General features: G+C 52.7%; 1 long non-coding RNA gene across 1 annotated transcript in view; it reads left to right on the top strand.

Moving 5' to 3' along the window:
* The first annotated feature begins 134 nt into the window (after positions 1-134).
* LOC141075028 (uncharacterized) overlaps positions 135-16,780 on the top strand; it is a 49,063-nt gene continuing 32,417 nt past the window's right edge. Inside the window, exon 1 of the long non-coding RNA XR_012227262.1 lies at positions 135-1,898. This is a non-coding gene — a long non-coding RNA (uncharacterized lncRNA). The remainder of the gene's footprint in view (positions 1,899-16,780) is intronic.

Below are 16,780 nucleotides of genomic sequence, written 5' to 3' on the forward strand. Positions count from 1 at the left end.
CCCGCACCGACCGCGACCTCCCCCCACACCGACCGCGACCTCCCCCCGCACCGACCGCGACCTCCCCCCGCAAAGAACCGCGACCTCCCCCCGCACCGACCGCGACCTCCCCCCGCACCGACCGCGCTCTCACCCCACACCGACCGCGATCTCGCCCCGCACCGACCGCGCTCTCCCCCCGCACCGACCGTGATCTCGCCCCGCACCGACCGTGATCTCGCCCCGCACCGACCGTGATCTCACCCCGCACCGACCGTGCTCTCACCCCGCACCGACCGCGACCTCCCCCCGCACCGACCGCGACCTCCCCCCGCACCGACCGCGACCTCGCCCCGCACCGACCGTGATCTCGCCCCGCACCGACCGTGATCTCGCACCGACCGTGATCTCACCCCGCACCGACGTGAGCTCTCCCCACACCAACGTGAGCTCTCCCCACACTGAGAGACCGACCGTGATCTCACCCCACACCGAGACCGACCGTGATCTCACCCCACACCGACCGTGAGCTCTCCCCACACCAAGAGACCAACAGCGCTCTGACCCCCACACCAGCCGTGATCCCATAATGGGAGATCGACCGTGCTTTCACCCCACGCCGACCGTGGTCTCTTCCCATACCGGGAACACGACTGTGATACCACTAATCCAGAAATCGCCCCAAAAAGTAACACCTGTATGACCCCAAACCACACACCATACATTGATATCACTCCTAGGATAAAAAACAAATTTCCCCAAATCCGAAGGCTCTGAAATCATCCCAAAACTGTGAGCCTGACTCTCGTTTCACCCCCAGGACAGAACCTGACCTTGAACCGTCTCCCAAATCAATGAGTCGGAGATCAGTCCGAAACCAGGCTTGTATCAGGACTTTCACTGGACAAAAATCTGCCGGACGTCACTGCACAAACCTGTACTGGTGTCATCCACGAAACCATGTTACATACTGGTATGACCCCAAGGACCCTGACCTCTTTGGCCCTGTTCTTACCCTGGGACCCCTTCTTTGACCCTGATATCACACTGGGACCCCTTCCCTGACCCTGATATCACCCCAGGAACGTTTCCCTGACCCTGATATCCCCCCCGGACCCTTTTTCCCTAAAAGAACACCCCAGAACCCCTTCCTTGACCCTGAAATCACCCATGGACCCTTTTTCCTTACCCTGAAATCACCCATGGACCCCTTCCTTGACCTTGAAATCACCCCAGGACCCCTTCCTTGACCCTAAAAAAACACCCCAGAACCCCTTCCCTGACCCTGATATCACCCCTGTACCCTTTCCTTGACCCTGAAATGACCCCAGGACCCCTGAAATGACCCCAGAAGCCCTTCCCTGACCCTGATATCACCCCTGTACCTTTTCCTTGACCCTGATATCACCCCAGGACCCCTGAAATGACCCCAGAACCCCTTCCCTGACCCTGATATCACCCTAGAATTTAATAACACACAATAAGCCTAGAGACAGGAAACCTATATTTTCGGGATCGGTATAATTAAAGCTATTCACAGCAGCGTTTTGCCACTTCTGGGGCCACCAGAAACCGAGAAAAGTCTATATGCCTCCGAGTAATATAGACATGTAATGTTTAGTATCAAAAGAAAGATAATTTTGTAAGCGAACATAAGATAACCCTGACGTCACTCTACGAGCTTCCCAGTCAAAGATGCGAAAGATAAACTTCTCTAAGAACTTTTAAAAGGGGGCGTATATCCTCTAGCTTACCCCCCCCCAGTGAGGTCAGCAAGGGAAAGGTATAAAGCTCCGATGCTGACTCAGGAGGGTGTCAGATCCAGGAGGGCCAGCCATGGAGCTGTGCCGATGGACCATTTTCCCTTGGGGAAGGCGCCCCTCCCCCCATCGACGCGTCATACCAGTGACTGAAACATAGTAAGTTCTTATTTTAATCGTCTTTTGTTTATAACTGTCTGTACATACTGTATTTTGTCTCCTTTTGTAATATCTTTGTCTTTTTGTAAACACTACCTATCTTCTTTTAAGTAAACATATAAGATTTGCTAGTTTCCTTTTCCTTGCTCTATGAACAATGGGTCGCCCTCCCAGGGCTGTGGGGTACTCGGAGCCGGCCCGTTGATTTCACTGGGGGTTGTCACGGTAGCTGTGACCCGGCCCGTGGCCCTGGGCGCCCATTGTAACCAATGGGTGAATGTTCAGTGTGCTTATGATGATTAGAGTTCATGAATGAATAGTTCGTGACGCCACCTGTGGTGTTCGGCAATGAAGATGTTAAGCCGACGCTGCAGACAGATCCTCCGGGACAGATGGTGGGGTGCAGCAATGATGTTATAGCCCTCCACAGGCAGTGCTGTAGTCCCAGGGCAGAGTAGGTGAAGTGACACGTAGATGGTGTAGTGTCAGGCGCAGGGGATGTAGCAGTGCGGAGTGTGTTGGCGCAGGAATAAGTGGAGGACACCAGGGCATTTAGTTCCAAAGCTTTACTCACAGTCTGTTGTGGCACAAGAGCCCGCATCCGCGCCGTGTCCTCTGGGTCAGGAGCTCAGCCAACTTCCAGGCAAGATGAAGTACTCCTTTCCAACACTCCGCCAACATATGTGCCTTTCTGAACGTCTCCTCTATAGCGCCTTTAGTGAAGTACTCTCAGTACTGAGTTACACTGAAGTTCCTCATGTCAGATGTTCCTATGAACTCTACTTGTACGGCAGACAGCTGTACTCTGCTTCGGGGACTCCTTACTACCTAGTCCCGGCTCACTATCGTTGCTATTGTGCCCCCAAGTCTGGTGTGGGAATAAAGTGACAACTTCTATTCCTCTGGTGTCTGCTGCAGGACCATTAGTATCCATACAACCTCGGGGACCGGACCCCGGCCTTGCGCTTAGAACTTGGGAAGGGTTCTCCTCTAAGCCTAATCCTTAGTTCTCTTCTTCTCACGTTCCGTACTAATCCTTTCCTTCTTATGGAGAGTCAGGCTTTCTATCAATGTTCCTTTCCAGTGCCAGCAGCTCCAGGTCACTGAGGTCGGCTGCAGCACTCCCTTCATCCATCCCACTCCAGGGATCTCCTCTCACAGACTGACCTCGTCTGACTCCTGTGACAAACTGACCCAATCCTACACTCTTCCCGCTCTTTTGGTGCAAAACTAAACTCCACCCGCCTCCCAGCACGCTTCGTGTTCCAAGCAGGGAGCCACCAAAGGGTGCTTTGCTACACTACTATGTGGTGTGGGGTGCAGGTGTTGGAGCGTGGTCAGGTATCTCCACCTTACCTGGATGGTGGGGTACCACACCTCAGGAGGAGGTGCAGTACCTCTGTGGTGACTGAACCCTCAGGGGCGCCACAAACAACCCACCACGTCCTCCGCGCTAAACTACGCTATCTTGTGTGGGGGTTCCTGTCCCGATATTGGTTTTAAAATCAAAGGAGGAGTGGCAGCAAAGTGTTCTGGGGATTTGGGAGGCCCTGGCAGTGACAGAACAGAGGTTTATGTGTGTATTGCCTGCCTGAGACGGGATATACAGACCGCCCTCACTGCAGAGTGCCCAATAGCCAGTACACGGCAAGGCAGCCTTTCTGGCGACTACTTATCCTAGGTTCACACATTGAAGTCAACTTTGACACAAGGCAAGGTTTTTAATATTAGACAGTGTAGGACTATCCCGAACAGAGTTACCGTGTCGTGGTAGGATGGCTTTCATGCTACTTTTGATCAAAAACAGTATTACTAAAAACTGTATTATTTAGTTGCACTTTTGCTTTTACTTGTTTAGTTACAGCAGGGTTTTTGCTAACTTTGTCTTTTGCAGGTTTTATCCTAGGTATAGTTCCCTCACTGACCTGAGGGTAAGGGGGGCGCCAGATAGCTGCAAGTTCCGAACCGGAATTGAGAGTAGGATAGACAAGTAATTCCCTGACATATTGATGGCAGAGTGGTGGGATCATAGAGCATTAGTGATCTGGTTTGAGCAATCATTCCTCTCACTAAAAGCTAGCACGGCTCTTGCAAGGACCCTGCGCAAAAATTTTTGGGGAACGAACTCAGTGTTTATTAGTGCTGAGACAATACTGTGTGTATAGCAGTTACCCCCTGCCCTTCTTTGTTTTTCTGTACTATCTTTTATTTGGCAATTATGGCTACGCTGGGAGAGGCTTGGTATAAGCAGCAGTCCAAGGACACTCTTGTTGCCCTTTGCATGCATAAACAGATTGACTCCACAGGCAAAGCCCAACTGGTTGCTGCCCTGATGCTATGTGGTTCAGAATCCAGTTCAAGAGCAGGTGGTGCTGCTGTGGAGGTCCAACCGATGCCTGCCAGCCCTACTCGCAACCAGGGTATTGTAAACCTGCGCCTGCAGATGGCCTTGGAAAAATTCCCCGCAGAGGATCAGGCGAGACGTCTGCAGCTGATCCAGCAATACTAAGAGGGCCGAGCGAGAGGCCCAAGCCCAGCGAGAGGCTGAGAGAGCCCAGAGGGAGCGGAAATAGAGACAGCCCGAATCCAGGACCAGAGGTCTTCCAGCCCAGCAGTGAGTCCAGCAACGCTGAGTTCCTTAAACCCCAGCCAGAGCACTTTCCAGTGATGGAAAAGGACAGGGACTTGGACATTTTTCTGTTCGGATTTGAAAAAGCCTGCAGACAGTACCAGCTGCCCGAGAACCAATGGGCCCGATATTTAACCCCAGGGCTCAAAGGAAAAGCTCTGGAGGCGTTTGCTTCTCTCCCTCAAGACCAAGATGGAAACTGAGGCCATCAAGCAGGCCCTGATAAAGAAGTACCATCTGACTCCTGAGGTTTACTGAAAAAAGTTTCGGAACCTCCAACGTGGCCCACACGACAGCTACAGTGATATGGTGGGCCAGAGGGGGGACTCGGCCTCCTCCACTGGAGGGGGGGGACTCGGCCTCCTCCACTGGGAGGGGGGAACTCGTGTGCGGATAAGAGCAGGGCAAGTGAGGGATTAGGTATCCTGCTCGGCGATGGGGTGATTGAACCCATATAGGGACGATAGTGAGATCAGGGCACATCCTCAGGTGAGTGCAGGAGGTGTCCATTCCCCCGCTCCCTATTGACAGGGCCCACCGTTGTAATAGTGTCCCTGGTGTTCCTTTGTGTGTTGTGCTGTTTGGTGACCGACCAACCCTTGGGTTGTGTCACACTAGGTCAGTCACTCCGTGACACAAACAGAGCAGTCAGACGTGTTTTGTAGTTGATGATGAGGCTTGCGCACATGTCAGGAGGAATTTTGGTCCACTCCTCTTTGCAGATCATCTCTAAATCATTAAGATTTTGAGGCTGTTGCTTGGCAGCTCGGAGCTTCAACTCCCTCCACAAGTTTTCTATGGGGTTAAGGTCTGGAGACCGGCTAGGCCACTACATGACCTTAATGTGCTTCTCTTTGAGCCACAACTCACAGAATCATCCAGGTGCTCATTGGAAAACTTCAGACGGGCCTGCACACAGGCTCGGACTGGCCCATAGGGTAAAAGGGAAATCCCCCGGTGGGCCCCTGTGCAGATCTGGGTCCCCAACCCCACTGTATGGGCAGTACTTGGCATAATTCACTTGATTCTCTTTGCACAGAAAATTCAGCATCTCATCATTCTCTGGTGACATCGGGGATGTCCTCCTTTCTCTGGTGACATCGGGGATGTCTTCCGCATTCTCTGGTGACATTGCGGTTTTCCTCCTCGTTCTCTGGTGACATCGGGGATGTCCTCCTCGTTCTCTGGTGACATCGGGGATGTCCTCCTCGTTCTCTGGTGACATCGGGGATGTTCTCCTCGTTCTCTGGTGACATCGGGGATGTTCTCCTCGTTCTCTGGTGACATCGGGGATGTTCTCCTCGTTCTCTGGTGACATCGGGGATGTTCTCCTCGTTCTCTGGTGACATCGGGGATGTTCTCCTCGTTCTCTGGTGACATCGGGGATGTTCTCCTCGTTCTCTGGTGACATCGGGGATGTCCTCCTCGTTCTCTGGTGACATCGGGGATGTCCTCCTCGTTCTCTGGTGACATCGGGGATGTCCTCCTCGTTCTCTGGTGACATCGGGGGTGTCCTCCTCATTCTGTGATGACATCGGAGATGTTCCTCCTCTTTCTATGGTGATATCGGGGATCTCTTCCGCGTTTTCTGGTGACATTGGGGAGGTCCTCCTAATTCTGTGGTGAAATCGGGGGTGTCTTCCTAATTCTGTGGTGAAATCGGGGGTGTCCTCCTCATTCTCTGGTGACATCGGGGATGTTCCTCCTCGTTCTCTGGTGATATCGGGGATGCCTAGTTCCGCGTTCTCTGGTGACATCGGGGATGTCCTCATTCTGTGGTGACCGAGGATGTCCTCCGTTCTCTGGTGACATTGGGGATGTCCTCCTAATTCTCTGGTGACATTGGGGATGTGTTCGTTCTCTGGTGACATTGGGGATGTCCTCCTCTTTCCCTGGGGACATAGTGATAGGACATATGTCGTTGCGGTACAGTGGCTGTACGTGATACCTATGAGATGTATTTAGCCGGGCAGAGGAATGCGGCCGCTCAGTGATGGACTCAGTCCAGACTTGTCAGAAGATGATTATCTCCTCTGCGTTCTGATTCCTTCTTCTCAGCTCTTGTCATATCTCAGCCTGAAGTTTTTGGTCACCGCACGTCTCCAACTTGTGGGGGTACATTGTCTCCACAGCCCCAACCTGGCAGCAGTGTGATTGGCATAAGAAGTGGCCACAGCAGAGTCTGGAGATTGGCGCCTCCATCCGCAGACACTTTGGACAGCAGCAATCCACTAGACTATTCTCCATGCAGGGTCTGGGACGTCCTTCTCGGGCTCCGTTGTGTGTCACTGCCGCCGCCGGCTCGTTCGCTGGTCTACATCGTATCATGGGGCACCAACTGCCTGCATTAAACCTCAATCACCGCCCCAGCGGCGCTCCGCTCACACATGACTATTGCTTTACACTGCAGCACTTCTTGTTCATGTTGACTGGTGTGCCAGATGCTCTGTAGGGTCCTCAGTATCATGGCTGGTAGGAAGAAGTTTCTCTCTGCACTTCTCACTTCCTGTGCTATCTGTACAGAGAGTGGACGACACAGCTGGATGATGGGGGTTGTAGGTGATGTGTCCGGCGGCCTCTAGAGCTGACCGTCTGATGTCGGACGAGACTGCTGGGCCCCGGAGCTGACAGTGTGATGTCAGACGAGACTGCTGGGCCCCGGAGCTGACAGTGTGATGTCAGACGAGACTGCTGGGCCCCGGAGCTGACAGTGTGATGTCAGACGAGACTGCTGGGCCCCGGAGCTGACAGTGTGATGTCAGACGAGACTGCTGGGCCCCGGAGCTGACAGTGTGATGTCAGACGAGACTGCTGGGCCCCGGAGCTGACAGTGTGATGTCAGACGAGACTGCTGGGCCCGGGAGCTGACAGTCTGATGTCAGACGAGACTGCTGGGCCCCGGAGCTTACAGTGTGATGTCAGACGAGACTGCTGGGCCCGGGAGGCGACAATCTGATGTCAGACGAGACTGCTGGACCTCTGAACTGACAGTCTGATGTCAGACGAGACTGCTGGGCCCCGGAGCTGACAGTGTGATGTCAGACGAGACTGCTGGGCCCGGGAGCTGACAGTCTAATGTCAGACGAGACTGCTGGGCTCCGGAGCTGACAGTCTGATGTCAGACGAGACTGCTGGGCCCCGGAGCTGACAGTCTGATGTCAGACGAGACTGCTGTTGGCTCCGGAGCTGACAGTCTGATGTCAGACGAGACTGCTGTTGGCTCCGGAGCTGACAGTCTGATGTCAGACGAGACTGCTGTTGGCTCCGGAGCTGACAGTCTGATGTCAGACGAGACTGCTGTTGGCTCCGGAGCTGACAGTCTGATGTCAGACGAGACTGCTGTTGGCTCCGGAGCTGACAGTCTGATGTCAGACGAGACTGCTGGGCCCCGGAGCTGACAGTCTGATGTCAGACGAGACTGCTGGCTTCCGGAGCTGACAGTCTGATGTCAGACAAGACTGCTGGGCCCGGGAGCTGACAGTCTGATGACAGACGAGACTGCTGGGCCCGGGAGCTGACAGTCTGATGTCAGACGAGACTACTGGGCCAGGGAGCTGACAGTCTGAAGTCAGACGAGACTGCTGGGCCCAGGAGCTGAGAGTCTGATGCAGACGAGACTGCTGGGCCTTGGAACTGACAGTCTGATGTCAGACGAGACTGCTGGACCTCTGAACTGACAGTCTGATGTCAGACGAGACTGCTGGACCTCTGAACTGACAGTCTGATGTCAGATGAGACTGCTGGACCTCTGAACTGACAGTGTGATGTCAGAAGAGAATGCTGGGCCTCGGAGCTGACAGTCTGATGTCAGACGAGACTGCTGGGCCCAGGAGCTGACAGTCTGATGTCAGACGAGACTGCTGGGCCCAGGAGCTGACAGTCTGATGTCAGACGAGACTGCTGGGCCCAGGAGCTGACAGTCTGATGTCAGATGAGACTGCTGGGCCCGGGAGCTGACAGTCTGATGTCAGACGAGACTGCTGGGCCCGGGAGCTGACATTCTGATGTCAGACGAGACTGCTGGGCCTCGGAGCTGACAGTGTGATGTCAGACGAGACTGCTGGGCCTCGGAGCTGACAGTGTGATGTCAGACGAGACTGCTGGGCCTCGGAGCTGACAGTGTGATGTCAGACGAGACTGCTGGGCCTCGGAGCTGACAGTGTGATGTCAGACGAGACTGCTGGGCCTCGGAGCTGACAGTGTGATGTCAGACGAGACTGCTGGGCCTCGGAGCTGACAGTGTGATGTCAGACGAGACTGCTGGGCCTCGGAGCTGACAGTGTGATGTCAGACGAGACTGCTGGGCCTCGGAGCTGACAGTGTGATGTCAGACGAGACTGCTGGGCCTCGGAGCTGACAGTGTGATGTCAGACGAGACTGCTGGGCCTCGGAGCTGACAGTGTGATGTCAGACGAGACTGCTGGGCGCCGGAGCTGACAGTCTGATGTCAGACGAGACTGCTGGGCCTCGGAGCTGACCGTTTGATGTCTGACGAGACTGCTGTACCCCTGAACTGACAGTGTGATGTCAGACGAGACTGCTGGGCCCCGGAGCTTATCTCAGATGAGACTTCTGGGCCCTGGTGCTGACAATCTGATGTCAGACAAGTTTGCTGGGCCCGGGAGCTGACAGTGTAATGTCAGACGAGACTGCTGGGTCCCAGAGCTGACAGTCTGATGTCAGACAAGACTGCTGGGCGCCGGAGCGGACAGTCTGATGTGTGGGACATTAGTTACTGCTGTTTCCATGGTAACCGCATGTTCTTGCAGCGGCTGCAGGTTCCGTCTGGTGATGAGATATTCCTGCACCGTGCGTCTGTAGGGGGCTTCATCATATCCAGACTGCAGATATTACCCCCCAGCCAGCACCAGGAGGGGGAGCTGACAACCTCATACGTGCACGCCCTGGTTGTCAGCAGTGATGGAGGAGTTGCGGCGTGGTGGTCTGTACACCAGTAATAACGTTAAAGCCTTACGTTGGGGTTTCCACTATTGGGTGACGACGGAGTGTTAGAAGTAAAGGATAGGAATATTTTATGGCCGTTCATCCAGACTGCATCCCCGGCCTTGGCAGTTAGGGTCAGGCTGCACTAATATCACGGCCACTGCTGGACGTCATGTGTGTGGTAGTTCAGCACTTAGATTGCTGAGACCTGTTGTCCCTTTTCCTGTCCACCTATGTTTAGCTGCAGTTTACTGGTACCTCCTCAGCTCTCTGCTGGCTGCGGCTCCTCTCCTATATAAACCCCAGCAGCCTGGTGTTAGTGCACCTAGACCTGGTCTATCCCATCTTCTGCTCTTGTGTGGTAGTCTGTGTATCCTGTTGTCTGACCTCAGATTGTATTTCGACCACACGCTTGCCTCCTGATTTTGTTCCTGATGTAACTTCTTGGTTTTTATTTCAAGTGACAACCTCTCTTGCCTCTGGCTTGCTCCTGCGGCCAGCAGCCCTTCTGTGGGAATAATCCAAGGGCGACATCCTGCTGAGGATTAGACTCTAGGCCACTGACTCAGAGATGAACGGCCCAGCCCTTCACCATGTTTCATTCTGGATTCACTCAACAAATGTTAGTTCCCATTTCCTAACTCTTCCTATGTAAGTCCGAGGCTGTGTCAGAAACACCGCACTGCACTTGCTCACTGAGCCAGTGCGCGTGTCTTGAGTGAAACAAACTGTGCCCAAAGATACCTGTGGAGCGGTGAAGATGCATGCTGCAGACAAACAGGACCTGAAGCATGTGACTGCTGGGGGCGGAGCCGGCCACAGGTCCCCCAGAGGAAGCAGGAGCAGAGAGAGATTGCTTGAGACAAATAGGACCTGAAGCACCTGACTGCTGGGGGTGGACCCGGCCACATGTCCCCCAGAGGAAGCAGGAGCAGAGAGAGATTGCTTGAGACAAATAGGACCTGAAGCACCTCACTGCTGGGGGCGGAGGCGGCCACAGGTCCCCCAGAGGAAGCAGGAGCAGAGAGAGAGATTGTTTCAGACAAACAGGACCTGAAGCACCTGACTGCTGGGGGCGGAGCCGGCCACAGGTCTCCCAGAGGAAGCAGGAGCAGAGAGAGATTGCTTGAGACAAACAGGACCTGAAGCACCTGACTGCTGGGGGCGGAGACCGCCACAGGTCTCCCAGAGGAAGCAGAAGCAGAGAGAGATTGCTTCAGACAAACAGGACCTGCAGGACCTGAAGCACCTGACTGCTGGGGGCAGAGCTGGCCACAGGTCCCCCAGAGGAAGCAGGAGCAGAGAGAGATTGCTTCAGACTAACAGGACCTGAATCACCTGACTGCTGGGGGCGAAGCCGGCCACAAGTCCCCCAGAGGAAGCAGGAGCAGAGAGAGATTGCTTCAGGCCAGATAGGACCTGAAGCACCTGACTGCAGGGGGCGTGGCCTAAGCACCATAGAGCTAGGAGCTGAAGAAAAACTCCTAGAAGGGTAACTACAGGACAATGTTACCAAGGGGCATAGACAGGGATGTAAACCAGATCAGGTCAGGGTCAAAGCATGAGATAGCACGACAGCACCAAAGGATTAGACAGAACGGATAGTCAGGATGTAGCCAAGGGGTCATACACAGAGAGGGCAGCAAAGTACAAGAGGGGCAGGCAAAACTCGTAACAGGGACACAGCCAAATCAGAACCAGACAGACGTAAAGAAGCACAGGCACAAAGTACAAACACAGCAGGGTCACACACACTTGGCCAAGGGTCAGAGTATAAGCGACAAGGAATGACCCTACAATGAGGCTATAAGAAGCCTCCCAGAATCCCAGAGTGAGGCCGTCCAGGTTAACCCAAAACCACCTAATCCCAGAAACTCAGCAGACCATGACAGGGTGCCGCCATGTTATTCTGCAAAATTGTCTGTCTTACCTTGAGGAATCTGCGGCTTCAGGCCTTCATTGTTTGTGGTTCTGCAGTGTCTAAAGATCTTGGCTTCCCCTGTACTAATATGTTTCGGGCTCTGTAATGTCTGCCTGTTACTCAGAATGCTGACATGTTCAGGGGCGACCATGTGGTCCTCTCTGGGTAACCTCCTGATATTATGGCCTCATCAGCTAGGTACATATTTCTGGGGTATATCTTGTCTGATAAATGGGCCCCTCTAAGGACTACGTTGTAAAGGATTTGGCTTTGGGCTTGTGTTTCCACCACCCGGTTGCCTCCTGATTGTGCCCTGACGTGACTTCTTAGTTTTGACCTCGTGTTACCACCGCTCCTGCCTCTGGTTTGCTCCTCTGGCCGGCAGCCCTTCTGTGGAAGTAATCAGGTGGACCCTGTTATAAGACCTCATCCCTGTAGGGTGAAGGCTTGGGGTCCACCTGGAATCTGCTGAACACAGTGGTCTGCACCAAGTCTTTCTGAGCCTGTCCCAGACTCTCCATTGTGTGGATCACCTCTGTCAGTCGCCTCTAGCAGCGCTGGGAAGAGCCCGACTAGTCTGAGCTCCAGTCTTGGTCCCTGGCCGGAAGTCTGTTTTCACAGAAATCACCACAACTTGTTTTGCATCTGCAAGTTGGTCAAAAAATTGTGACATTTCAAATATGTTTACTCCAGATTTTGATGGCAAACTGTTGGATGAATCCTAGTCTGGCTTCAGACATCCACAGTGTAAGTACAGTTGGCGACATACTTACGGGCTCTGGGCCCCGACCCAAGCTGCCAGCCGGGTCTATGGCTATGAGGCATGGCGGCATTGTATTCCTTCATCCCTTCATGGTGAGGCCTCATCATATTGCTGGCAAGCCTCACGCACCCGTCCATAAACCTGACATGTAAGAGCCGGAGTGCGAGGCGTTCCCACATTATTCTGCCCCCTGAAATGTGATCAGTAATAATTACATCTCAAAGCAACAAACCAGACGAGATCGTCCAGACTCCATATAGAGGCCCTGCTGATCCCAGCCGTCGCTCCAGAAACTGGTTCCACAGGTGTTCAGGCAGCGGCACCGGGAGGAAACCACCACTCTGACTGGTGTCTGACTGATGTACGTGTGTGTCACTGGTGTATGCGTGTGTCTGACTCATGTACATGTGTGTCACTGGTGTATGTGTGGCTAATGTACGTGTGAATCCCTGGTGATGTGACTAATGTACGTGTGAATCCCTGGTGATGTGACTAATGTACGTGTGCATCGCTGGTGTATGTGTGCATCGCTGGTGTATGTGTGCATCGCTGGTGTATGTGTGCATCGCTGGTGTATGTGTGCATCGCTGGTGTATGTGTGCATCGCTGGTGTATGTGTGCATCGCTGGTGTATGTATGTGTGCATCGCTGGTGTATGTGTGCATCGCTGGTGTATGTATGTGTGCATCGCTGGTGTATGTATGTGTGCATCGCTGGTGTATGTGTGCATCGCTGGTGTATGTGTGCATCGCTGGTGTATGTATGTGTGCATCGCTGGTGTATGTATGTGTGCATCGCTGGTGTATGTGTGCATCGCTGGTGTATGTATGTGTGCATCGCTGGTGTATGTGTGCATCGCTGGTGTATGTGTGCATCGCTGGTGTATGTGTGCATCGCTGGTGTATGTATGTGTGCATCGCTGGTGTATGTATGTGTGCATCGCTGGTGTATGCGTGCATCGCTGGTGTATGTGTGCATCGCTGGTGTATGCGTGCATCGCTGGTGTATGCGTGCATCGCTGGTGTATGCATGAATCGCTGGTGTATGCGTGAATCGCTGGTGTATGCGTGAATCGCTGGTGTATGTGTGCATCGCTGGTGTATGTGTGCATCGCTGGTGTATGTGTGCATCGCTGGTGTATGCGTGCATCGCTGGTGTATGCGTGAATCGCTGGTGTATGTGTGCATCGCTGGTGTATGCGTGCATCGCTGGTGTATGTGTGCACACTGGTTTATGTATGTGTGGTATCTGGCCCAACCCTCCTTTCCAGGGACACTGAGGTGTCCATCTTTTTTTGTTTCCTGGACTCCAGGGGATTTCCCCCCTCCAGAAGGACGTCCATCTTCCTGAGGAGGGACCCGCCACTCCCTGAAAGCCCATCAGATGTTGCCCCCGGCTCTTTTGTCCCATCCTCCATCGATGAGCTTGGAATCGGTTGGGGAGGGCGATCAGAGGGGAGCCGGGGAGCCCTTATTTGGGCACTTTCACGGTTGTGGGTTGGGAAGGGGTTTTTTTTACGCTCTTCTTCCTTTTGTTATATTTGAAACTGTCAGGAAAATGTAAGTTATTTCCTAATATCCTAGGTACACATCCAGGGCTGCCTGTTGCCCCCCCCCCCCCCCCCCGATTGGTTTGTGAGAGACCAATCTCACAAGCGATCCCCCTCGCAGCTGCAGCCCCCTCAGTCTGCCTCTGTGAAATTCTATCCACCCCCCCTCCCTTCAGCAGATGGTCACTTTTATTGCTCTGGTTAGTTAAGTGTGGGTTTTCTTTTTTTCCCGCCAGATTTTCCTTGTCTTTTCCAGGTCGAATTTAATAACACACAATAATCCTAGAGACAGGAAAAATAGATTTCCAGGATCAGGGAAATTAAGGCTACGCACGGCAACGTTTTGCAACCGGTATGGCCATCAGAGTCCCGGGAAATAGTTTCTGCCCCCCAGTAACTTGCAGACATGTCATATTTGGTCTCAAAAGAATGGTCACATCGCAGGGGAAAATGTAATGCCCCTATCGTCGCCCTGTGAGCCCCCCAGCCAAAGATATGGAAGATAGGAGTTTTTAATAATTTTTCAAAAGGGGCGTATGTCCTCTAACACAGCCCACCAAGTGAGGTCAGCAAGGGAGGAGTCCCTAGGTTTGGGGGCCATGCATAAAACTCTATAATCTCTCTCTCTCCTCGGGCATTTTCCCATCCTCCTTCAAACACGCCATCGTTACTCCATTACTAAAGAAACCTGCTCTCAACCCATCCTGCACAAACAACTACAGACCAGTCTCCAATCTCCCCTTCATCTCTAAACTATTGGAACGCCTAGTTTACTCCCGCCTTACCCGTTACCTCTCCATTCACTCCCTTCTAGACCCTTCACAGTCCGGCTTCCGCCCCCTACATTTGACTGAAACTGCACTCATCAAAGTGACCAATGACCTTCTGACAGCAAAACGTAAAGGAGACCACTCTCTGCTCATTCTTCTTGACCTATCTGCAGCTTTCGATACTGTTGACCACCATCTCCTACTCTCTAGGCTCCAGTCACTAGGCATTAAGGACACTGCTCTCTCCTGGTTCTCTTCCTATCTCTCTGACCGCTCCTTCAGTGTTTTGTTCTCTGGCTCCACGTCATCTCCTCTTCCTCTCACTGTCGGGGTACCTCAGGGCTCAGTCCTTGGCCCCCTTCTCTTCTCTCTCTACACAGCCCCAATTGGACAGACCATCAGCAGATTTGGCTTTCAGTACCATCTTTATGCTGATGACACACAGCTATATACGTCTTCCCCCGACCTTACCCCCGCTGTACTACAGAACGCCAGTGACTGTCTGTCCGCAGTCTCCAATATCATGTCCGCTCTCTATCTGAAACTCATCCTCTCCAAAACTGAATTTCTTCTGCTCCCGCCGTCTACTAACCTCCCTAAATCTGACATTTCCTTCTCCGTGGGTGGTACCACAATAACACCCCGGCAGCAGGTGCGCTGTCTGGGTGTTATGTTTGACACCAATCTCTCCTTCACATCCCATATACAATCTCTTTCCCGCTCTTGCCGCTTACACCTAAAGAACATCTCTAGAATCCGCCCTTTTCTCACCAAGGAAACAACAAAACCCCTCACTGTAGCATTGATCCACTCCCGCCTGGATTACTGCAACACTATTAATTGGCCTCCCCGTCACTCGACTATCCCCTCTCCAGTTCATCGTTAATGCAGCAGCCAGGATCGTCCATCTGGGTAATCGGTACTCGGACGTGTCCGCTCTTCGCCAGTCCTTACATTGGCTGCCCATTCATTATAGGATCCAATTCAAAGTACTTGTTCTCACCCACAAAGCTCTTCACAGTGCGGCACCCCCTACATCTCCTCCCTCATTTCTGTCTATCGGCCTAGCCGACCGCTGCACTCTGCAAACGACTTTCAACTAACCTCTGCACTAATCCGTACCTCCCACTCCCGACTCCAAGACTTCTCCCATGCTGCTCCTATCCTCTGGAATGCTCTACCCCAAGAAATTAGGACTAACCACAATTTGCATAGTTTCAGACACTCCCTCAAAACACATTTGTTCAGAGCGGCCTATCACATTCACTAATCACAGTCATTCTCTGTGTAAGTGTGCGTGTGTAGCCCATTCACTATCTCCATCCATCCCCCATTCCCACAAGATGGCTGCACCTTCATTGTAGATACACCCCTGTGCTCTGTATCTCCCCCACCTCACTGTAGATTGTAAGCTCTCACCAGCAGGGGCGGCTGATTTTGTCTTATTTTGCTTTAATTATTGTATTGTTAACGTTGTTACTTATGACTTGTGTTTTGAAACTGTTAAACTGTGAAGCGCTGCGGAATGTGATGGTGCTATATAAATATAGATTATTATTAGTATAAAACTGAAACCCTGAATTGGTGGAGGTGTCAGATGCCTAGAGAGCCAGCGAAACATCATGCTGTGCTGATGAACAATTTTTCCTTGGGAAGATTCTCCTCCCCTCATCGACACGCCCTACCTGTGACTGAGAGTAAGTTTCTTATCTTAATCCCTTTTATTTGTAACTGTCTGTACATACTGTATTGTGTCTCCTTTTGTAATATCTTTTGTATTACACTGCCTGTTCTGCTCTCTGAATACAGGGTAAATATGTTTGTATCATTCTGGTTAGCACCATCTAGTGGTGGCTGAATTTATAGTTGTGTCTTAAAGGGAATCTGTCACCCTTTTTTTTTTTTAATATGAGCTGCCGGCACCGACATCAGGGACTTATCTACAGCATTCTGTAATGCTGTAGCTAAGCCCCCGATGTAACCTGAAAGATAAGAAAAAAGAGATTATACTCACCGGGGGGGCGGGGTCCGGTGGGTGTCGCGGTCCAGCGCCTCCCATCTTCATACGATGCCGTCCTCTTCTTTGCTGCCTGTCGTGGCTCTGGCGCCTGCGCACTGCAGTATTCTGAGGGAGAGTAGTGCGCCCGCGCAGGAGCCACGACAGGAAGGAAAGAAGAGAACGGCATCGTATGAACATGGGAGGCGCTGGACCGCGACACCCACCGGACCGCCCCACCCCCCGGTGAGTATAATCTCTTTTTTCTTATCTTTCAGGTTACATCGGGGGCTTAGCTACAACATTACAG

Source organism: Dendrobates tinctorius, unplaced genomic scaffold (genome assembly GCF_039654945.1).
Source record: "Dendrobates tinctorius isolate UK_male_01 unplaced genomic scaffold, ASM3965494v1 ptg000348l, whole genome shotgun sequence".
NCBI lineage: Eukaryota > Metazoa > Chordata > Amphibia > Anura > Dendrobatidae > Dendrobates > Dendrobates tinctorius.